The sequence below is a fragment of the Hordeum vulgare genome, chromosome 2H (assembly GCF_904849725.1).
Source record: "Hordeum vulgare subsp. vulgare chromosome 2H, MorexV3_pseudomolecules_assembly, whole genome shotgun sequence".
NCBI classification, from domain to species: Eukaryota; Viridiplantae; Streptophyta; class Magnoliopsida; order Poales; family Poaceae; genus Hordeum; species Hordeum vulgare.
Window position 1 is genome coordinate 576,438,042 of NC_058519.1, and position 16,577 is coordinate 576,454,618.

Here is a 16,577-nt window from a genome sequence, read left to right on the forward strand (position 1 = left end):
GATCTATATGACCTCATTTTCTTATTTTTGACGATTACTGTGTGACTTTTCCCACCGCGCTTGACACCCAACCACTAGTAGTAGTAGTAGTCGTAGTAGTAGTAGTAGTAGTAGTAGTAGTAGTAGTAGTAGTAGTAGTAGGGGCAAGCATAAGGAACAAATAGATAGTTGCATGTCGGATGCGATCATACCAGCACTAAAGCACCGGATCCCATCAAAACTCCGAAGTTAAGCGTGCTTGGGCGAGAGTAGTACTAGGATGGGTGACCTCCTGGGAAGTCCTCGTGTTGCATTCCCCTTTTTAAATATATTTTTGCGCCACGTGACAAGGATGATGCGGGAGCGTGATCTATATGACCTCATTTTCTAATTTTTGACGATTACTGTGTGACTTTTCCCACCGCGCTTGACACCCAACGACTAGTAGTAGTAGTAGTAGTAGTAGTAGTAGTAGTAGGAGGGGCAAGCATAAGGAACAAATAGATAGTTGCATGTCGGATGCGATCATACCAGCACTAAAGCACCGGATCCCATCAGAACTCCGAAGTTAAGCGTGCTTGGGGCGAGAGTAGTACTAGGATGGGTGACCTCCTGGGAAGTCCTCGTGGTTGCATTCCCCTTTTTAAATATATTTTTGCGCCACGTGACAAGGATGACGCGCGACCGTGATCTATATGACCTCATTTTCTTATTTTTGACGATTACTGTGTGACTTTTCCCACCGCGCTTGACACCCAACCACTATTAGTAGTAGTAGTAGGGGCAAGCATAAGGAACAAATAGATAGTTGCATGTCGGATGCGATCATACCAGCACTAAAGCACCGGATCCCATCAGAACTCCGAAGTTAAGCGTGCTTGGGCGAGAGTAGTACTAGGATGGGTGACCTCCTGGGAAGTCCTCATGTTGCATTCCCCTTTTTAAATATATTTTTGCGCCACGTGACAAGGATGACGCGGGAGCGTGATCTATATGTCCTCATTTTCTTATTTTTGACGATTACTGTGTGACTTTTCCCACCGCGCTTGACACCCAACGACTAGTAGTAGTAGTAGTAGGGGCAAGCATAAGGAACAAATAGATAGTTGCATGTCAGATGCGATCATACCAGCACTAAAGCACCGGATCCCATCAGAACTCCGAAGTTAAGCGTGCTTGGGTGAGAGTAGTACTAGGATGGGTGACCTCCTGGGAAGTCCTTGTGTTGCATTCCCCTTTTTAAATATATTTTTGCGCCACGTGACAAGGATGACGCGGGAGCGTGATCTATATGACCTCATTTTCTTATTTTTGACGATTACTGTGTGACTTTTCCCACCGCGCTTGACACCCAACAACTAGTAGTAGTAGTAGTAGTAGTAGTAGTAGTAGGGGCAAGCATAAGGAACAAATAGATAGTTGCATGTCGGATGCGATCATACCAGCACTAAAGCACCGGATCCCATCAGAACTCCGAAGTTAAGCGTGCTTGGGCGAGAGTAGTACTAGGATGGGTGACCTCCTCGGAAGTCCTCGTGTTGCATTCCCCTTTTTAAATATATTTTTGCGCCACGTGACAAGGATGACGCGGGAGCGTGATCTATATGACCTCATTTTCTTCTTTTTGACGATTACTGTGTGACTTTTCCCACCGCGCTTGACACCCAACGACTAGTAGTAGTAGTAGTAGTAGGGGCAAGCATAAGGAACAAATAGATAGTTGCATGTCGGATGCGATCATACCAGCACTAAAGCACCGGATCCCATGAGAACTCCGAAGTTAAGCGTGCTTGGGCGAGAGTAGTACTAGGATGGGTGACCTCCTGGGAAGTCCTTGTGTTGCATTCCCCTTTTTAAATATATTTTTGCGCCACGTGACAAGGATGACGCGGGACCGTGATCTATATGACCTCATTTTCTTATTTTTGACGATTACTGTGTGACTTTTCCCACCGCGCTTGACACCCAACCACTAGTAGTAGTAGTAGTCGTAGTAGTAGTAGTAGTAGTAGTAGTAGTAGTAGGGGCAAGCATAAGGAACAAATAGATAGTTGCATGTCGGATGCGATCATACCAGCACTAAAGCACCGGATCCCATCAGAACTCCGAAGTTAAGCGTGCATGGGCGAGAGTAGTACTAGGATGGGTGACCTCCTGGGAAGTCCTCGTGTTGCATTCCCCTTTTTAAATATATTTTTGCGCCACGTGACAAGGATGACGAGGGAGCGTGATCTATATGACCTCATTTTCTTATTTTTGACGATTACTGTGTGACTTTTCCCACCGCGCTTGACACCCAACGACTAGTAGTAGTAGTAGTAGTAGGGGCAAGCATAAGGAACAAATAGATAGTTGCATGTCGGATGCGATCATACCAGCACTAAAGCACCATATCCCATCAGAACTTCGAAGTTAAGCGTGCTTGGGCGAGAGTAGTACTAGGATGGGTGACCTCCTCGGAAGTCCTCGTGTTGCATTCCCCTTTTTAAATATATTTTTGCGCCACGTGACAAGGATGACGCGGGACCGTGATCTATATGACCTCATTTTCTTAATTTTTGACGATTACTGTGTGACTTTTCCCACCGCGCTTGACACCCAACGACTAGTAGTAGTAGTAGTAGTAGTAGTAGTAGTAGTAGTAGTAGTAGTAGTAGTAGTAGTAGTAGTAGGGGCAAGCATAAGGAACAAATAGATAGTTGCATGTCGGATGCGATCATACCAGCACTAAAGCATCGGATCCCATCAGAACTCCGAAGTTAAGCGTGCTTGGGCGAGAGTAGTACTAGGATGGGTGTCCTCCTGGGAAGTCCTCGTGTTGCATTCCCCTTCTTAAATATATTTTTGCGCCACGTGACAAGGATGACGCGGGACCGTGATCTATATGACCTCATTTTCTTATTTTTGACGATTACTGTGTGACTTTTCCCACCGCGCTTGACACCCAACGACTAGTAGTAGTAGTAGTAGTAGTAGTAGTAGTAGTAGGGGCAAGCATAAGGAACAAATAGATAGTTGCATGTCGGATGCGATCATACCAGCACTAAAGCACCGGATCCCGTCAGAACTTCGAAGTTAAGCGTGCTTGGGCGAGAGTAGTACTAGGATGGGTGACCTCCTGGGAAGTCCTCGTGTTGCATTCCCCTTTTTAAATATATTTTTGCGCCACGTGACAAGGATGACGCGGGACCGTGATCTATATGACCTCATTTTCTTATTTTTGACGATTACTGTGTGACTTTTCCCACCGCGCTTGACACCCAACCACTAGTAGTAGTAGTAGTAGTAGTAGGGGCAAGCATAAGGAACAAATAGATAGTTGCATGTCGGATGCGATCATACCAGCACTAAAGCACCGGATCCCATCAGAACTCCGAAGTTAAGCGTGCTTGGGCGAGAGTAGTACTAGGATGGGTGACCTCCTGGGAAGTCCTCGTGTTGCATTCCCCTTTTTAAATATATTTTTGCGCCACGTGACAAGGATGACGCGGGAGCGTGATCTATATGACCTCATTTTCTTATTTTTGACGATTACTGTGTGACTTTCCCACCGCGCTTGACACCCAACGACTAGTAGTAGTAGTAGTAGTAGTAGTAGGGGCAAGCATAAGGAACAAATAGATAGTTGCATGTCGGATGCGATCATACCAGCACTAAAGCACCGGATCCCATGAGAACTCCGAAGTTAAGCGTGCTTGGGCGAGAGTAGTACTAGGATGGGTGACCTCGTGGGAAGTCCTTGTGTTGCATTCCCCTTTTTAAATATATTTTTGCGCCACGTGACAAGGATGACGCGGGAGCGTGATCTATATGACCTCATTTTCTAATTTTTGACGATTACTGTGTGACTTTTCCCACCGCGCTTGACACCCAACGACTAGTAGTAGTAGTAGTAGTAGTAGTAGTAGTAGTAGGAGGGCAAGCATAAGGAACAAATAGATAGTTGCATGTCGGATGCGATCATACCAGCACTAAAGCACCGGATCCCATCAGAACTCCGAAGTTAAGCGTGCTTGGGCGAGAGTAGTACTAGAATGGGTGACCTCCTGGGAAGTCCTCGTGTTGCATTCCCCTTTTTAAATATATTTTTGCGCCACGTGACAAGGATGACGCGGGACCGTGATCTATATGACCTCATTTTCTTATTTTTGACGATTACTGTGTGACTTTTCCCACCGCGCTTGACACCCAACCACTAGTAGTAGTAGTAGTAGGGGCAAGCATAAGGAACAAATAGATAGTTGCATGTCGGATGCGATCATACAAGCACTAAAGCACCGGATCCCATGAGAACTCCGAAGTTAAGCGTGCTTGGGCGAGAGTAGTACTAGGATGGGTGACCTCCTGGGAAGTCCTCATGTTGCATTCCCCTTTTTAAATATATTTTTGCGCCACGTGACAAGGATGACGCGGGAGCGTGATCTATATGACCTCGTTTTCTTATTTTTGACGATTACTGTGTGACTTTTCCCACCGCGCTTGACACCCAACGACTAGTGGTAGTAGTAGTAGTAGTAGTAGTAGTAGGGGCAAGCATAAGGAACAAATAGATAGTTGCATGTCGGATGCGATCATACCAGCACTAAAGCACCGGATCCCATCAGAACTCCGAAGTTAAGCGTGCTTGGGCGAGAGTAGTACTAGGATGGGTGACCTCCTGGGAAGTCCTTGTGTTGCATTCCCCTTTTTAAATATATTTTTGCGCCACGTGACAAGGATGACGAGGGAGCGTGATCTATATGACCTCATTTTCTTATTTTTGACGATTACTGTGTGACTTTTCCCACCGCGCTTGACACCCAACGACTAGTAGTAGTAGTAGTAGTAGGGGCAAGCATAAGGAACAAATAGATAGTTGCATGTCGGATGCGATCATACCAGCACTAAAGCACCATATCCCATCAGAACTTCGAAGTTAAGCGTGCTTGGGCGAGAGTAGTACTAGGATGGGTGACCTCCTCGGAAGTCCTCGTGTTGCATTCCCCTTTTTAAATATATTTTTGCGCCACGTGACAAGGATGACGCGGGACCGTGATCTATATGACCTCATTTTCTTATTTTTGACGATTACTGTGTGACTTTTCCCACCGCGCTTGACACCCAACGACTAGTAGTAGTAGTAGTAGTAGTAGTAGTAGTAGTAGTAGTAGGGGCAAGCATAAGGAACAAATAGATAGTTGCATGTCGGATGCGATCATACCAGCACTAAAGCATCGGATCCCATCAGAACTCCGAAGTTAAGCGTGCTTGGGCGAGAGTAGTACTAGGATGGGTGTCCTCCTGGGAAGTCCTCGTGTTGCATTCCCCTTCTTAAATATATTTTTGCGCCACGTGACAAGGATGACGCGGGACCGTGATCTATATGACCTCATTTTCTTATTTTTGACGATTACTGTGTGACTTTTCCCACCGCGCTTGACACCCAACGACTAGTAGTAGTAGTAGTAGTAGTAGTAGTAGGGGCAAGCATAAGGAACAAATAGATAGTTGCATGTCGGATGCGATCATACCAGCACTAAAGCACCGGATCCCGTCAGAACTTCGAAGTTAAGCACTTCGAAGTTAAGCGTGCTTGGGCGAGAGTAGTACTAGGATGGGTGACCTCCTGGGAAGTCCTCGTGTTGCATTCCCCTTTTTAAATATATTTTTGCGCCACGTGACAAGGATGACGCGGGACCGTGATCTATATGACCTCATTTTCTTATTTTTGACGATTACTGTGTGACTTTTCCCACCGCGCTTGACACCCAACCACTAGTAGTAGTAGTAGTAGTAGGGGCAAGCATAAGGAACAAATAGATAGTTGCATGTCGGATGCGATCATACCAGCACTAAAGCACCGGATCCCATCAGAACTCCGAAGTTAAGCGTGCTTGGGCGAGAGTAGTACTAGGATGGGTGACCTCCTGGGAAGTCCTCGTGTTGCATTCCCCTTTTTAAATATATTTTTGCGCCACGTGACAAGGATGACGCGGGAGCGTGATCTATATGACCTCATTTTCTTATTTTTGACGATTACTGTGTGACTTTCCCACCGCGCTTGACACCCAACGACTAGTAGTAGTAGTAGTAGTAGTAGTAGTAGGGGCAAGCATAAGGAACAAATAGATAGTTGCATGTCGGATGCGATCATACCAGCACTAAAGCACCGGATCCCATGAGAACTCCGAAGTTAAGCGTGCTTGGGCGAGAGTAGTACTAGGATGGGTGACCTCGTGGGAAGTCCTTGTGTTGCATTCCCCTTTTTAAATATATTTTTGCGCCACGTGACAAGGATGACGCGGGAGCGTGATCTATATGACCTCATTTTCTAATTTTTGACGATTACTGTGTGTCTTTTCCCACCGCGCTTGACACCCAACGACTAGTAGTAGTAGTAGTAGTAGTAGTAGTAGTAGGAGGAGGGCAAGCATAAGGAACAAATAGATAGTTGCATGTCGGATGCGATCATACCAGCACTAAAGCACCGGATCCCAACAGAACTCCGAAGTTAAGCGTGCTTGGGCGAGAGTAGTACTAGAATGGGTGACCTCCTGGGAAGTCCTCGTGTTGCATTCCCCTTTTTAAATATATTTTTGCGCCACGTGACAAGGATGACGCGGGACCGTGATCTATATGACCTCATTTTCTTATTTTTGACGATTACTGTGTGACTTTTCCCACCGCGCTTGACACCCAACCACTAGTAGTAGTAGTAGTAGGGGCAAGCATAAGGAACAAATAGATAGTTGCATGTCGGATGCGATCATACCAGCACTAAAGCACCGGATCCCATCAGAACTCTGAAGTTAAGCGTGCTTGGGCGAGAGTAGTACTAGGATGGGTGACCTCCTGGGAAGTCCTCATGTTGCATTCCCCTTTTTAAATATATTTTTGCGCCACGTGACAAGGATGACGCGGGAGCGTGATCTATATGACCTCATTTTCTTATTTTTGACGATTACTGTGTGACTTTTCCCACCGCGCTTGACACCCAACGACTAGTAGTAGTAGTAGTAGTAGTAGTAGTAGTAGTAGTAGTAGTAGCAGGGGCAAGCATAAGGAACAAATAGATAGTTGCATGTCGGATGCGATCATACCAGCACTAAAGCACCGGATCCCATCAGAACTCCGAAGTTAAGCGTGCTTGGGCGAGAGTAGTACTAGGATGGGTGACCTCCTGGGAAGTCCTTGTGTTGCATTCCCCTTTTTAAATATATTTTTGCGCCACGTGACAAGGATGACGCGGGAGCGTGATCTATATGACCTCATTTTCTTATTTTTGACGATTACTGTGTGACTTTTCCCACCGCGCTTGACACCCAACGACTAGTAGTAGTAGTAGTAGTAGTAGGGGCAAGCATAAGGAACAAATAGATAGTTGCATGTCGGATGCGATCATACCAGCACTAAAGCACCGGATCCCATCAGAACTCCGAAGTTAAGCGTGCTTGGGCGAGAGTAGTACTAGGATGGGTGACCTCCTGGGAAGTCCTCGTGTTGCATTCCCCTTTTTAAATATATTTTTGCGCCACGTGACAAGGATGACGCGGGAGCGTGATCTATATGACCTCATTTTCTTATTTTTGACGATTACTGTGTGACTTTTCCCACCGCGCTTGACACCCAACGACTAGTACTAGTAGTAGTAGTAGTAGTAGTAGTAGTAGTAGTAGTAGTAGTAGTAGTAGTAGTAGGGGCAAGCATAAGGAACAAATAGATAGTTGCATGTTGGATGCGATCATACCAGCACTAAAGCACCGGATCCCATCAGAACTCCGAAGTTAAGCGTGCTTGGGCGATAGTAGTACTAGGATGGGTGACCTCCTGGGAAGTCCTCGTGTTGCATTCCCCTTTTTAAATATATTTTTGCGCCACGTGACAAGGATGACGCGGGACCGTGATCTATATGACCTCATTTTCTTATTTTTGACGATTACTGTGTGACTTTTCCCACCGCGCTTGACACCCAACGACTAGTAGTAGTAGTAGTAGTAGTAGTAGTATTAGGGGCAAGCATAAGGAACAAATAGATAGTTGCATGTCGGATGCGATCATACCAGCACTAAAGCACCGGATCCCATCAGAACTCCGAAGTTAAGCGCGCTTGGGCGAGAGTAGTACTAGGATGGGTGATCTCCTGGAAAGTCCTCGTGTTGCATTCCCCTTTTTAAATATATTTTTGCGCCACGTGACAAGGATGACGCGGGACCGTGATCTATATGACCTCATTTTCTTATTTTTGACGATTACTGTGTGACTTTTCCCACCGCGCTTGACACCCAACGACTAGTAGTAGTAGTAGTAGTAGTAGTAGTAGTAGTAGTAGGGGTAAGCATAAGGAACAAATAGATAGTTGCATGTCGGATGCGATCATACCAACACTAAAGCACCGGATCCCATCAGAACTCCGAAGTTAAGCGTGCTTGGGCGAGAGTAGTACTAGGATGGGTGACCTCCTGGGAAGTCCTCGTGTTGCATTCCCCTTTTTAAATATATTTTTGCGCCACGTGACAAGGATGACGCGGGAGCGTGATCTATATGACCTCATTTTCTTATTTTTGACGATTACTGTGTGACTTTTCCCACCGCGCTTGACACCCAACGACTAGTAGTAGTAGTAGTAGTAGTAGTAGGGGCAAGCATAAGGAACAAATAGATAGTTGCATGTCGGATGCGATCATACGAGCACTAAAGCACCATATCCCATCAGAACTCCGAAGTTATGCGTGCTTGGGCGAGAGTAGTACTAGGATGGGTGACCTCCTGGGAAGTCCTTCTGTTGCATTCCCTTTTTAAATATATTTTTGCGCCACGTGACAAGGATGACGCGGGACCGTGATCTATATGACCTCATTTTCTTATTTTTGACGATTATTGTGTGACTTTTCCCACCGCGCTTGACACCCAACGAGTAGTAGTAGTAGTAGTAGTAGTAGTAGTAGGGGCAAGCATAAGGAACAAATAGATAGTTGCATGTCGGATGCGATCATACCAGCACTAAAGCACCGGATCCCATCAGAACTCCGAAGTTAAGCGTGCTTGGGCGAGAGTAGTACTAGGATGGGTGACCTCCTGGGAAGTCCTCGTGTTGCATTCCCCTTTTTAAATATATTTTTGCGCCACGTGACAAGGATGACGCGGTACCGTGATCTATATGACCTCATTTTCTTATTTTTGACGATTACTGTGTGACTTTTCCCACCGCGCTTGACACCCAACGACTAGTAGTAGTAGTAGTAGTAGGGGCAAGCATAAGGAACAAATAGATAGTTGCATGTCGGATGCGATCATACCAGCACTAAAGCACCGGATCCCATCACAACTCCGAAGTTAAGCGTGCTTGGGCGAGAGTAGTACTAGGATGGGTGACCTCCTGGGAAGTCCTCGTGTTGCATTCCCCTTTTTAAATATATTTTTGCGCCACATGACAAGGATGACGCGGGAGCGTGATTTATATGACCTCATTTTCTTATTTTTGACGATTACTGTGTGACTTTTCCCACCGCGCTGGACACCCAACGACTAGTAGTAGTAGTACTAGTAGTAGTAGTAGTAGTAGGGGCAAGCATAAGGAACAAATAGATAGTTGCATGTCGGATGCGATCATACCAGCACTAAAGCACCGGATCCCATCAGAACTCTGAAGTTAAGCGTGCTTGGGCGAGAGTAGTACTAGGATGGGTGACCTCCTGGGAAGTCCTCGTGTTGCATTCTCCTTTTTAAATATATTTTTGCGCCACGTGACAAGGATGACGCGGGAGCGTGATCTATATGACCTCATTTTCTTATTTTTGACGATTACTGTGTGACTTTTCCCACCGCGCTTGACACCCAACGACTAGTAGTAGTAGTAGTAGTAGTAGTAGTAGTAGGGGCAAGCATAAGGAACAAATAGATAGTTGCATGTCGGATGCGATCATACCAGCACTAAAGCACCGGATCCCATCAGAACTCCGAAGTTAAGCGTGCTTGGGCAAGAGTAGTACTAGGATGGGTGACCTCCTGGGAAGTCCTTGTGTTGCATTCCCCTTTTTAAATATATTTTTGCGCCACGTGACAAGGATGACGCGGGAGCGTGATCTATATGACCTCATTTTCTTATTTTTGACGATTACTGTGTGACTTTTCCCACCGCGCTTGACACCCAACGACTAGTAGTAGTAGTAGTAGTAGTAGTAGGGGCAAGCATAAGGAACAAATAGATAGTTGCATGTCGGATGCGATCATACCAGCACTAAAGCACCGGATCCCATCAGAACTCCGAAGTTAAGCGTGCTTGGGCGAGAGTAGTACTAGGATGGGTGACCTCCTCGGAAGTCCTCGTGTTGCATTCCCCTTTTTAAATATATTTTTGCGCCACGTGACAAGGATGACGCGGGAGCGTGATCTATATGACCTCATTTTCTTATTTTTGACGATTACTGTGTGACTTTTCCCACCGCGCTTGACACCCAACGACTAGTACTAGTAGTAGTAGTAGTAGTAGTAGTAGTAGTAGGGGCAAGCATAAGGAACAAATAGATAGTTGCATGTCGGATGCGATCATACCAGCACTAAAGCACCGGATCCCATCAGAACTCCGAAGTTAAGCGTGCTTGGGCGATAGTAGTACTAGGATGGGTGACCTCCTGGGAAGTCCTCGTGTTGCATTCCCCTTTTTAAATATATTTTTGCGCCACGTGACAAGGATGACGCGGGAGCGTGATCTATATGACCTCATTTTCTTATTTTTGACGATTACTGTGTGACTTTTCCCACCGCGCTTGAGACCCAACGACTAGTAGTAGTAGTAGTAGTAGTAGTAGTATTAGGGGCAAGCATATGGAACAAATAGATAGTTGCATGTCGGATGCGATCATACCAGCACTAAAGCACCGGATCCCATCAGAACTCCGAAGTTAAGCGCGCTTGGGCGAGAGTAGTACTAGGATGGGTGACCTCCTGGGAAGTCCTCGTGTTGCATTCCCCTTTTTAAATATATTTTTGCGCCACGTGACAAGGATGACGCGGGACCGTGATCTATATGACCTCATTTTCTTATTTTTGACGATTACTGTGTGACTTTTCCCACCGCGCTTGACACCCAACGACTAGTACTAGTAGTAGTAGTAGTAGTAGTAGTAGTAGTAGTAGTAGTAGGGGCAAGCATAAGGAACAAATAGATAGTTGCATGTCGGATGCGATCATACCAGCACTAAAGCACCGGATCCCATCAGAACTCCGAAGTTAAGCGTGCTTGGGCGATAGTAGTACTAGGATGGGTGACCTCCTGGGAAGTCCTCGTGTTGCATTCCCCTTTTTAAATATATTTTTGCGCCACGTGACAAGGATGACGCGGGAGCGTGATCTATATGACCTCATTTTCTTATTTTTGACGATTACTGTGTGACTTTTCCCACCGCGCTTGACACCCAACGACTAGTAGTAGTAGTAGTAGTAGTAGTAGGGGCAAGCATAAGGAACAAATAGATAGTTGCATGTCGGATGCGATCATACCAGCACTAAAGCACCGGATCCCATCAGAACTCCGAAGTTAAGCGTGCTTGGGCGAGAGTAGTACTAGGATGGGTGACCTCCTGGGAAGTCCTTGTGTTGCATTCCCCTTTTTAAATATATTTTTGCGCCACGTGACAAGGATGACGAGGGAGCGTGATCTATATGACCTCATTTTCTTATTTTTGACGATTACTGTGTGACTTTTCCCACCGCGCTTGACACCCAACGACTAGTAGTAGTAGTAGTAGTAGGGGCAAGCATAAGGAACAAATAGATAGTTGCATGTCGGATGCGATCATACCAGCACTAAAGCACCATATCCCATCAGAACTTCGAAGTTAAGCGTGCTTGGGCGAGAGTAGTACTAGGATGGGTGACCTCCTCGGAAGTCCTCGTGTTGCATTCCCCTTTTTAAATATATTTTTGCGCCACGTGACAAGGATGACGCGGGACCGTGATCTATATGACCTCATTTTCTTATTTTTGACGATTACTGTGTGACTTTTCCCACCGCGCTTGACACCCAACGACTAGTAGTAGTAGTAGTAGTAGTAGTAGTAGTAGTAGTAGTAGTAGTAGTAGTAGTAGTAGTAGGGGCAAGCATAAGGAACAAATAGATAGTTGCATGTCGGATGCGATCATACCAACACTAAAGCATCGGATCCCATCAGAACTCCGAAGTTAAGCGTGCTTGGGCGAGAGTAGTACTAGGATGGGTGTCCTCCTGGGAAGTCCTCGTGTTGCATTCCCCTTCTTAAATATATTTTTGCGCCACGTGACAAGGATGACGCGGGACCGTGATCTATATGACCTCATTTTCTTATTTTTGACGATTACTGTGTGACTTTTCCCACCGCGCTTGACACCCAACGACTAGTAGTAGTAGTAGTAGTAGTAGTAGGGGCAAGCATAAGGAACAAATAGATAGTTGCATGTCGGATGCGATCATACCAGCACTAAAGCACCGGATCCCGTCAGAACTTCGAAGTTAAGCGTGCTTGGGCGAGAGTAGTACTAGGATGGGTGACCTCCTGGGAAGTCCTCGTGTTGCATTCCCCTTTTTAAATATATTTTTGCGCCACGTGACAAGGATGACGCGGGACCGTGATCTATATGACCTCATTTTCTTATTTTTGACGATTACTGTGTGACTTTTCCCACCGCGCTTGACACCCAACCACTAGTAGTAGTAGTAGTAGTAGGGGCAAGCATAAGGAACAAATAGATAGTTGCATGTCGGATGCGATCATACCAGCACTAAAGCACCGGATCCCATCAGAACTCCGAAGTTAAGCGTGCTTGGGCGAGAGTAGTACTAGGATGGGTGACCTCCTGGGAAGTCCTCGTGTTGCATTCCCCTTTTTAAATATATTTTTGCGCCACGTGACAAGGATGACGCGGGAGCGTGATCTATATGACCTCATTTTCTTATTTTTGACGATTACTGTGTGACTTTCCCACCGCGCTTGACACCCAACGACTAGTAGTAGTAGTAGTAGTAGTAGTAGTAGGGGCAAGCATAAGGAACAAATAGATAGTTGCATGTCGGATGCGATCATACCAGCACTAAAGCACCGGATCCCATGAGAACTCCGAAGTTAAGCGTGCTTGGGCGAGAGTAGTACTAGGATGGGTGACCTCGTGGGAAGTCCTTGTGTTGCATTCCCCTTTTTAAATATATTTTTGCGCCACGTGACAAGGATGACGCGGGAGCGTGATCTATATGACCTCATTTTCTAATTTTTGACGATTACTGTGTGTCTTTTCCCACCGCGCTTGACACCCAACGACTAGTAGTAGTAGTAGTAGTAGTAGTAGTAGGAGGAGGGCAAGCATAAGGAACAAATAGATAGTTGCATGTCGGATGCGATCATACCAGCACTAAAGCACCGGATCCCAACAGAACTCCGAAGTTAAGCGTGCTTGGGCGAGAGTAGTACTAGAATGGGTGACCTCCTGGGAAGTCCTCGTGTTGCATTCCCCTTTTTAAATATATTTTTGCGCCACGTGACAAGGATGACGCGGGACCGTGATCTATATGACCTCATTTTCTTATTTTTGACGATTACTGTGTGACTTTTCCCACCGCGCTTGACACCCAACCACTAGTAGTAGTAGTAGTAGGGGCAAGCATAAGGAACAAATAGATAGTTGCATGTCGGATGCGATCATACCAGCACTAAAGCACCGGATCCCATCAGAACTCCGAAGTTAAGCGTGCTTGGGCGAGAGTAGTACTAGGATGGGTGACCTCCTGGGAAGTCCTCATGTTGCATTCCCCTTTTTAAATATATTTTTGCGCCACGTGACAAGGATGACGCGGGAGCGTGATCTATATGACCTCATTTTCTTATTTTTGATGATTACTGTGTGACTTTTCCCACCGCGCTTGACACCCAACGACTAGTAGTAGTAGTAGTAGTAGTAGTAGTAGTAGTAGGGGCAAGCATAAGGAACAAATAGATAGTTGCATGTCGGATGTGATCATACCAGCACTAAAGCACCGGATCCCATCAGAACTCCGAAGTTAAGCGTGCTTGGGCGAGAGTAGTACTAGAATGGGTGACCTCCTGGGAAGTCCTTGTGTTGCATTCCCCTTTTTAAATATATTTTTGCGCCACGTGACAAGGATGACGCGGGAGCGTGATCTATATGACCTCATTTTCTTATTTTTGACGATTACTGTGAGACTTTTCCCACCGTGCTTGACACCCAACGACTAGTAGTAGTAGTAGTAGTAGTAGGGGCAAGCATAAGGAACAAATAGATAGTTGCATGTCGGATGCGATCATACCAGCACTAAAGCACCGGATCCCATCAGAACTCCGAAGTTAAGCGTGCTTGGGCGAGAGTAGTACTAGGATGGGTGACCTCCTGGGAAGTCCTCGTGTTGCATTCCCCTTTTTAAATATATTTTTGCGCCACGTGACAAGGATGACGCGGGAGCGTGATCTATATGACCTCATTTTCTTATTTTTGACGATTACTGTGTGACTTTTCCCACCGCGCTTGACACCCAACGACTAGTACTAGTAGTAGTAGTAGTAGTAGTAGTAGTAGTAGTAGTAGTAGTAGTAGTAGTAGTAGGGGCAAGCATAAGGAACAAATAGATAGTTGCATGTCGGATGCGATCATACCAGCACTAAAGCACCGGATCCCATCAGAACTCCGAAGTTAAGCGTGCTTGGGCGATAGTAGTACTAGGATGGGTGACCTCCTGGGAAGTCCTCGTGTTGCATTCCCCTTTTTAAATATATTTTTGCGCCACGTGACAAGGATGACGCGGGAGCGTGATCTATATGACCTCATTTTCTTATTTTTGACGATTACTGTGTGACTTTTCCCACCGCGCTTGACACCCAACGACTAGTAGTAGTAGTAGTAGTAGTAGTAGTATTAGGGGCAAGCATAAGGAACAAATAGATAGTTGCATGTCGGATGCGATCATACCAGCACTAAAGCACCGGATCCCATCAGAACTCCGAAGTTAAGCGCGCTTCGGCGAGAGTAGTACTAGGATGGGTGACCTCCTGGAAAGTCCTCGTGTTGCATTCCCCTTTTTAAATATATTTTTGCGCCACGTGACAAGGATGACGCGGGACCGTGATCTATATGACCTCATTTTCTTATTTTTGACGATTACTGTGTGACTTTTCCCACCGCGCTTGACACCCAACGACTAGTAGTAGTAGTAGTAGTAGTAGTAGTAGTAGTAGTAGTAGTAGTAGGGGTAAGCATAAGGAACAAATAGATAGTTGCATGTCGGATGCGATCATACCAACACTAAAGCACCGGATCCCATCAGAACTCCGAAGTTAAGCGTGCTTGGGCGAGAGTAGTACTAGGATGGGTGACCTCCTGGGAAGTCCTCGTGTTGCATTCCCCTTTTTAAATATATTTTTGCGCCACGTGACAAGGATGACGCGGGAGCGTGATCTATATGACCTCATTTTCTTATTTTTGACGATTACTGTGTGACTTTTCCCACCGCGCTTGACACCCAACGACTAGTAGTAGTAGTAGTAGTAGTAGTAGGGGCAAGCATAAGGAACAAATAGATAGTTGCATGTCGGATGCGATCATACGAGCACTAAAGCACCATATCCCATCAGAACTCCGAAGTTATGCGTGCTTGGGCGAGAGTAGTACTAGGATGGGTGACCTCCTGGGAAGTCCTTCTGTTGCATTCCCTTTTTAAATATATTTTTGCGCCACGTGACAAGGATGACGCGGGACCGTGATCTATATGACCTCATTTTCTTATTTTTGACGATTATTGTGTGACTTTTCCCACCGCGCTTGACACCCAACGAGTAGTAGTAGTAGTAGTAGTAGTAGTAGTAGTAGGGGCAAGCATAAGGAACAAATAGATAGTTGCATGTCGGATGCGATCATACCAGCACTAAAGCACCGGATCCCATCAGAACTCCGAAGTTAAGCGTGCTTGGGCGAGAGTAGTACTAGGATGGGTGACCTCCTGGGAAGTCCTCGTGTTGCATTCCCCTTTTTAAATATATTTTTGCGCCACGTGACAAGGATGACGCGGGACCGTGATCTATATGACCTCATTTTCTTATTTTTGACGATTACTGTGTGACTTTTCCCACCGCGCTTGACACCCAACGACTAGTAGTAGTAGTAGTAGTAGGGGCAAGCATAAGGAACAAATAGATAGTTGCATGTCGGATGCGATCATACCAGCACTAAAGCACCGGATCCCATCACAACTCCGAAGTTAAGCGTGCTTGGGCGAGAGTAGTACTAGGATGGGTGACCTCCTGGGAAGTCCTCGTGTTGCATTCCCCTTTTTAAATATATTTTTGCGCCACATGACAAGGATGACGCGGGAGCGTGATTTATATGACCTCATTTTCTTATTTTTGACGATTACTGTGTGACTTTTCCCACCGCGCTGGACACCCAACGACTAGTAGTAGTAGTACTAGTAGTAGTAGTAGTAGTAGGGGCAAGCATAAGGAACAAATAGATAGTTGCATGTCGGATGCGATCATACCAGCACTAAAGCACCGGATCCCATCAGAACTCTGAAGTTAAGCGTGCTTGGGCGAGAGTAGTACTAGGATGGGTGACCTCCTGGGAAGTCCTCGTGTTGCATTCTC

The 16,577-nt window shown here is 45.9% G+C and overlaps 52 non-coding genes and 1 pseudogene across 52 annotated transcripts; all 53 read left to right on the forward strand.

Moving 5' to 3' along the window:
* The first annotated feature begins 177 nt into the window (after nucleotides 1-177).
* On the forward strand, nucleotides 178-296 carry LOC123437620. Its single transcript, XR_006628794.1, has one exon. It is a non-coding gene; the product is annotated as a 5S ribosomal RNA (ribosomal RNA).
* Nucleotides 297-496: 200 nt separating this feature from the next.
* On the forward strand, nucleotides 497-617 carry LOC123437853. The gene has a single exon (XR_006629020.1). It is a non-coding gene; the product is annotated as a 5S ribosomal RNA (ribosomal RNA).
* Nucleotides 618-796: 179 nt separating this feature from the next.
* LOC123437542 lies at nucleotides 797-915 on the forward strand. The gene has a single exon (XR_006628716.1). It is a non-coding gene; the product is annotated as a 5S ribosomal RNA (ribosomal RNA).
* A 179-nt stretch (nucleotides 916-1,094) lies between these two features.
* On the forward strand, nucleotides 1,095-1,213 carry LOC123431566. The gene has a single exon (XR_006623157.1). It is a non-coding gene; the product is annotated as a 5S ribosomal RNA (ribosomal RNA).
* A 194-nt stretch (nucleotides 1,214-1,407) lies between these two features.
* LOC123436255 lies at nucleotides 1,408-1,526 on the forward strand. The gene has a single exon (XR_006627486.1). It is a non-coding gene; the product is annotated as a 5S ribosomal RNA (ribosomal RNA).
* Nucleotides 1,527-1,708: 182 nt separating this feature from the next.
* LOC123437237 lies at nucleotides 1,709-1,827 on the forward strand. Its single transcript, XR_006628429.1, has one exon. It is a non-coding gene; the product is annotated as a 5S ribosomal RNA (ribosomal RNA).
* Nucleotides 1,828-2,039: 212 nt separating this feature from the next.
* Nucleotides 2,040-2,158, forward strand: LOC123435229. Its single transcript, XR_006626486.1, has one exon. It is a non-coding gene; the product is annotated as a 5S ribosomal RNA (ribosomal RNA).
* A 182-nt stretch (nucleotides 2,159-2,340) lies between these two features.
* LOC123432638 lies at nucleotides 2,341-2,459 on the forward strand. Its single transcript, XR_006624211.1, has one exon. It is a non-coding gene; the product is annotated as a 5S ribosomal RNA (ribosomal RNA).
* A 228-nt stretch (nucleotides 2,460-2,687) lies between these two features.
* Nucleotides 2,688-2,806, forward strand: LOC123437952. The gene has a single exon (XR_006629113.1). It is a non-coding gene; the product is annotated as a 5S ribosomal RNA (ribosomal RNA).
* Nucleotides 2,807-3,003: 197 nt separating this feature from the next.
* Nucleotides 3,004-3,122, forward strand: LOC123437339. Its single transcript, XR_006628525.1, has one exon. It is a non-coding gene; the product is annotated as a 5S ribosomal RNA (ribosomal RNA).
* A 185-nt stretch (nucleotides 3,123-3,307) lies between these two features.
* Nucleotides 3,308-3,426, forward strand: LOC123433604. The gene has a single exon (XR_006624953.1). It is a non-coding gene; the product is annotated as a 5S ribosomal RNA (ribosomal RNA).
* A 187-nt stretch (nucleotides 3,427-3,613) lies between these two features.
* Nucleotides 3,614-3,732, forward strand: LOC123437676. Its single transcript, XR_006628853.1, has one exon. It is a non-coding gene; the product is annotated as a 5S ribosomal RNA (ribosomal RNA).
* Nucleotides 3,733-3,931: 199 nt separating this feature from the next.
* On the forward strand, nucleotides 3,932-4,050 carry LOC123435277. Its single transcript, XR_006626533.1, has one exon. It is a non-coding gene; the product is annotated as a 5S ribosomal RNA (ribosomal RNA).
* A 179-nt stretch (nucleotides 4,051-4,229) lies between these two features.
* Nucleotides 4,230-4,348, forward strand: LOC123432905. Its single transcript, XR_006624472.1, has one exon. It is a non-coding gene; the product is annotated as a 5S ribosomal RNA (ribosomal RNA).
* A 194-nt stretch (nucleotides 4,349-4,542) lies between these two features.
* On the forward strand, nucleotides 4,543-4,661 carry LOC123435240. The gene has a single exon (XR_006626497.1). It is a non-coding gene; the product is annotated as a 5S ribosomal RNA (ribosomal RNA).
* A 182-nt stretch (nucleotides 4,662-4,843) lies between these two features.
* Nucleotides 4,844-4,962, forward strand: LOC123432639. The gene has a single exon (XR_006624212.1). It is a non-coding gene; the product is annotated as a 5S ribosomal RNA (ribosomal RNA).
* Nucleotides 4,963-5,165: 203 nt separating this feature from the next.
* LOC123437953 lies at nucleotides 5,166-5,284 on the forward strand. Its single transcript, XR_006629114.1, has one exon. It is a non-coding gene; the product is annotated as a 5S ribosomal RNA (ribosomal RNA).
* A 191-nt stretch (nucleotides 5,285-5,475) lies between these two features.
* Nucleotides 5,476-5,609, forward strand: LOC123433009 (annotated as a pseudogene).
* A 182-nt stretch (nucleotides 5,610-5,791) lies between these two features.
* On the forward strand, nucleotides 5,792-5,910 carry LOC123433605. Its single transcript, XR_006624954.1, has one exon. It is a non-coding gene; the product is annotated as a 5S ribosomal RNA (ribosomal RNA).
* Nucleotides 5,911-6,100: 190 nt separating this feature from the next.
* Nucleotides 6,101-6,219, forward strand: LOC123437678. The gene has a single exon (XR_006628855.1). It is a non-coding gene; the product is annotated as a 5S ribosomal RNA (ribosomal RNA).
* Nucleotides 6,220-6,418: 199 nt separating this feature from the next.
* LOC123437778 lies at nucleotides 6,419-6,537 on the forward strand. Its single transcript, XR_006628948.1, has one exon. It is a non-coding gene; the product is annotated as a 5S ribosomal RNA (ribosomal RNA).
* A 179-nt stretch (nucleotides 6,538-6,716) lies between these two features.
* LOC123431575 lies at nucleotides 6,717-6,835 on the forward strand. Its single transcript, XR_006623166.1, has one exon. It is a non-coding gene; the product is annotated as a 5S ribosomal RNA (ribosomal RNA).
* Nucleotides 6,836-7,044: 209 nt separating this feature from the next.
* On the forward strand, nucleotides 7,045-7,163 carry LOC123435242. The gene has a single exon (XR_006626498.1). It is a non-coding gene; the product is annotated as a 5S ribosomal RNA (ribosomal RNA).
* Nucleotides 7,164-7,348: 185 nt separating this feature from the next.
* LOC123433608 lies at nucleotides 7,349-7,467 on the forward strand. Its single transcript, XR_006624955.1, has one exon. It is a non-coding gene; the product is annotated as a 5S ribosomal RNA (ribosomal RNA).
* A 224-nt stretch (nucleotides 7,468-7,691) lies between these two features.
* Nucleotides 7,692-7,810, forward strand: LOC123437824. The gene has a single exon (XR_006628992.1). It is a non-coding gene; the product is annotated as a 5S ribosomal RNA (ribosomal RNA).
* Nucleotides 7,811-8,004: 194 nt separating this feature from the next.
* LOC123432422 lies at nucleotides 8,005-8,123 on the forward strand. The gene has a single exon (XR_006624005.1). It is a non-coding gene; the product is annotated as a 5S ribosomal RNA (ribosomal RNA).
* Nucleotides 8,124-8,323: 200 nt separating this feature from the next.
* LOC123437413 lies at nucleotides 8,324-8,442 on the forward strand. The gene has a single exon (XR_006628594.1). It is a non-coding gene; the product is annotated as a 5S ribosomal RNA (ribosomal RNA).
* A 188-nt stretch (nucleotides 8,443-8,630) lies between these two features.
* On the forward strand, nucleotides 8,631-8,749 carry LOC123433409. The gene has a single exon (XR_006624909.1). It is a non-coding gene; the product is annotated as a 5S ribosomal RNA (ribosomal RNA).
* A 190-nt stretch (nucleotides 8,750-8,939) lies between these two features.
* Nucleotides 8,940-9,058, forward strand: LOC123433609. Its single transcript, XR_006624956.1, has one exon. It is a non-coding gene; the product is annotated as a 5S ribosomal RNA (ribosomal RNA).
* Nucleotides 9,059-9,240: 182 nt separating this feature from the next.
* Nucleotides 9,241-9,359, forward strand: LOC123431699. Its single transcript, XR_006623287.1, has one exon. It is a non-coding gene; the product is annotated as a 5S ribosomal RNA (ribosomal RNA).
* A 197-nt stretch (nucleotides 9,360-9,556) lies between these two features.
* On the forward strand, nucleotides 9,557-9,675 carry LOC123436347. Its single transcript, XR_006627575.1, has one exon. It is a non-coding gene; the product is annotated as a 5S ribosomal RNA (ribosomal RNA).
* Nucleotides 9,676-9,869: 194 nt separating this feature from the next.
* LOC123435023 lies at nucleotides 9,870-9,988 on the forward strand. The gene has a single exon (XR_006626284.1). It is a non-coding gene; the product is annotated as a 5S ribosomal RNA (ribosomal RNA).
* Nucleotides 9,989-10,176: 188 nt separating this feature from the next.
* LOC123436256 lies at nucleotides 10,177-10,295 on the forward strand. Its single transcript, XR_006627487.1, has one exon. It is a non-coding gene; the product is annotated as a 5S ribosomal RNA (ribosomal RNA).
* Nucleotides 10,296-10,495: 200 nt separating this feature from the next.
* On the forward strand, nucleotides 10,496-10,614 carry LOC123437825. The gene has a single exon (XR_006628993.1). It is a non-coding gene; the product is annotated as a 5S ribosomal RNA (ribosomal RNA).
* A 194-nt stretch (nucleotides 10,615-10,808) lies between these two features.
* Nucleotides 10,809-10,927, forward strand: LOC123436731. Its single transcript, XR_006627944.1, has one exon. It is a non-coding gene; the product is annotated as a 5S ribosomal RNA (ribosomal RNA).
* A 209-nt stretch (nucleotides 10,928-11,136) lies between these two features.
* Nucleotides 11,137-11,255, forward strand: LOC123437826. Its single transcript, XR_006628994.1, has one exon. It is a non-coding gene; the product is annotated as a 5S ribosomal RNA (ribosomal RNA).
* Nucleotides 11,256-11,443: 188 nt separating this feature from the next.
* Nucleotides 11,444-11,562, forward strand: LOC123435243. Its single transcript, XR_006626499.1, has one exon. It is a non-coding gene; the product is annotated as a 5S ribosomal RNA (ribosomal RNA).
* A 182-nt stretch (nucleotides 11,563-11,744) lies between these two features.
* Nucleotides 11,745-11,863, forward strand: LOC123432640. Its single transcript, XR_006624213.1, has one exon. It is a non-coding gene; the product is annotated as a 5S ribosomal RNA (ribosomal RNA).
* A 224-nt stretch (nucleotides 11,864-12,087) lies between these two features.
* On the forward strand, nucleotides 12,088-12,206 carry LOC123432358. The gene has a single exon (XR_006623944.1). It is a non-coding gene; the product is annotated as a 5S ribosomal RNA (ribosomal RNA).
* A 188-nt stretch (nucleotides 12,207-12,394) lies between these two features.
* LOC123437340 lies at nucleotides 12,395-12,513 on the forward strand. Its single transcript, XR_006628526.1, has one exon. It is a non-coding gene; the product is annotated as a 5S ribosomal RNA (ribosomal RNA).
* Nucleotides 12,514-12,695: 182 nt separating this feature from the next.
* Nucleotides 12,696-12,814, forward strand: LOC123433610. The gene has a single exon (XR_006624957.1). It is a non-coding gene; the product is annotated as a 5S ribosomal RNA (ribosomal RNA).
* A 190-nt stretch (nucleotides 12,815-13,004) lies between these two features.
* On the forward strand, nucleotides 13,005-13,123 carry LOC123437680. Its single transcript, XR_006628856.1, has one exon. It is a non-coding gene; the product is annotated as a 5S ribosomal RNA (ribosomal RNA).
* Nucleotides 13,124-13,319: 196 nt separating this feature from the next.
* Nucleotides 13,320-13,438, forward strand: LOC123437779. The gene has a single exon (XR_006628949.1). It is a non-coding gene; the product is annotated as a 5S ribosomal RNA (ribosomal RNA).
* A 179-nt stretch (nucleotides 13,439-13,617) lies between these two features.
* LOC123437543 lies at nucleotides 13,618-13,736 on the forward strand. The gene has a single exon (XR_006628717.1). It is a non-coding gene; the product is annotated as a 5S ribosomal RNA (ribosomal RNA).
* Nucleotides 13,737-13,933: 197 nt separating this feature from the next.
* LOC123437493 lies at nucleotides 13,934-14,052 on the forward strand. Its single transcript, XR_006628670.1, has one exon. It is a non-coding gene; the product is annotated as a 5S ribosomal RNA (ribosomal RNA).
* Nucleotides 14,053-14,237: 185 nt separating this feature from the next.
* On the forward strand, nucleotides 14,238-14,356 carry LOC123433611. Its single transcript, XR_006624958.1, has one exon. It is a non-coding gene; the product is annotated as a 5S ribosomal RNA (ribosomal RNA).
* Nucleotides 14,357-14,580: 224 nt separating this feature from the next.
* On the forward strand, nucleotides 14,581-14,699 carry LOC123437827. Its single transcript, XR_006628995.1, has one exon. It is a non-coding gene; the product is annotated as a 5S ribosomal RNA (ribosomal RNA).
* A 194-nt stretch (nucleotides 14,700-14,893) lies between these two features.
* LOC123432967 lies at nucleotides 14,894-15,012 on the forward strand. The gene has a single exon (XR_006624531.1). It is a non-coding gene; the product is annotated as a 5S ribosomal RNA (ribosomal RNA).
* A 209-nt stretch (nucleotides 15,013-15,221) lies between these two features.
* LOC123437414 lies at nucleotides 15,222-15,340 on the forward strand. Its single transcript, XR_006628595.1, has one exon. It is a non-coding gene; the product is annotated as a 5S ribosomal RNA (ribosomal RNA).
* Nucleotides 15,341-15,528: 188 nt separating this feature from the next.
* On the forward strand, nucleotides 15,529-15,647 carry LOC123433410. The gene has a single exon (XR_006624910.1). It is a non-coding gene; the product is annotated as a 5S ribosomal RNA (ribosomal RNA).
* A 193-nt stretch (nucleotides 15,648-15,840) lies between these two features.
* On the forward strand, nucleotides 15,841-15,959 carry LOC123433613. The gene has a single exon (XR_006624961.1). It is a non-coding gene; the product is annotated as a 5S ribosomal RNA (ribosomal RNA).
* Nucleotides 15,960-16,141: 182 nt separating this feature from the next.
* LOC123431700 lies at nucleotides 16,142-16,260 on the forward strand. The gene has a single exon (XR_006623288.1). It is a non-coding gene; the product is annotated as a 5S ribosomal RNA (ribosomal RNA).
* A 197-nt stretch (nucleotides 16,261-16,457) lies between these two features.
* On the forward strand, nucleotides 16,458-16,576 carry LOC123436348. Its single transcript, XR_006627576.1, has one exon. It is a non-coding gene; the product is annotated as a 5S ribosomal RNA (ribosomal RNA).
* Nucleotide 16,577: the final 1 nt, after the last annotated feature.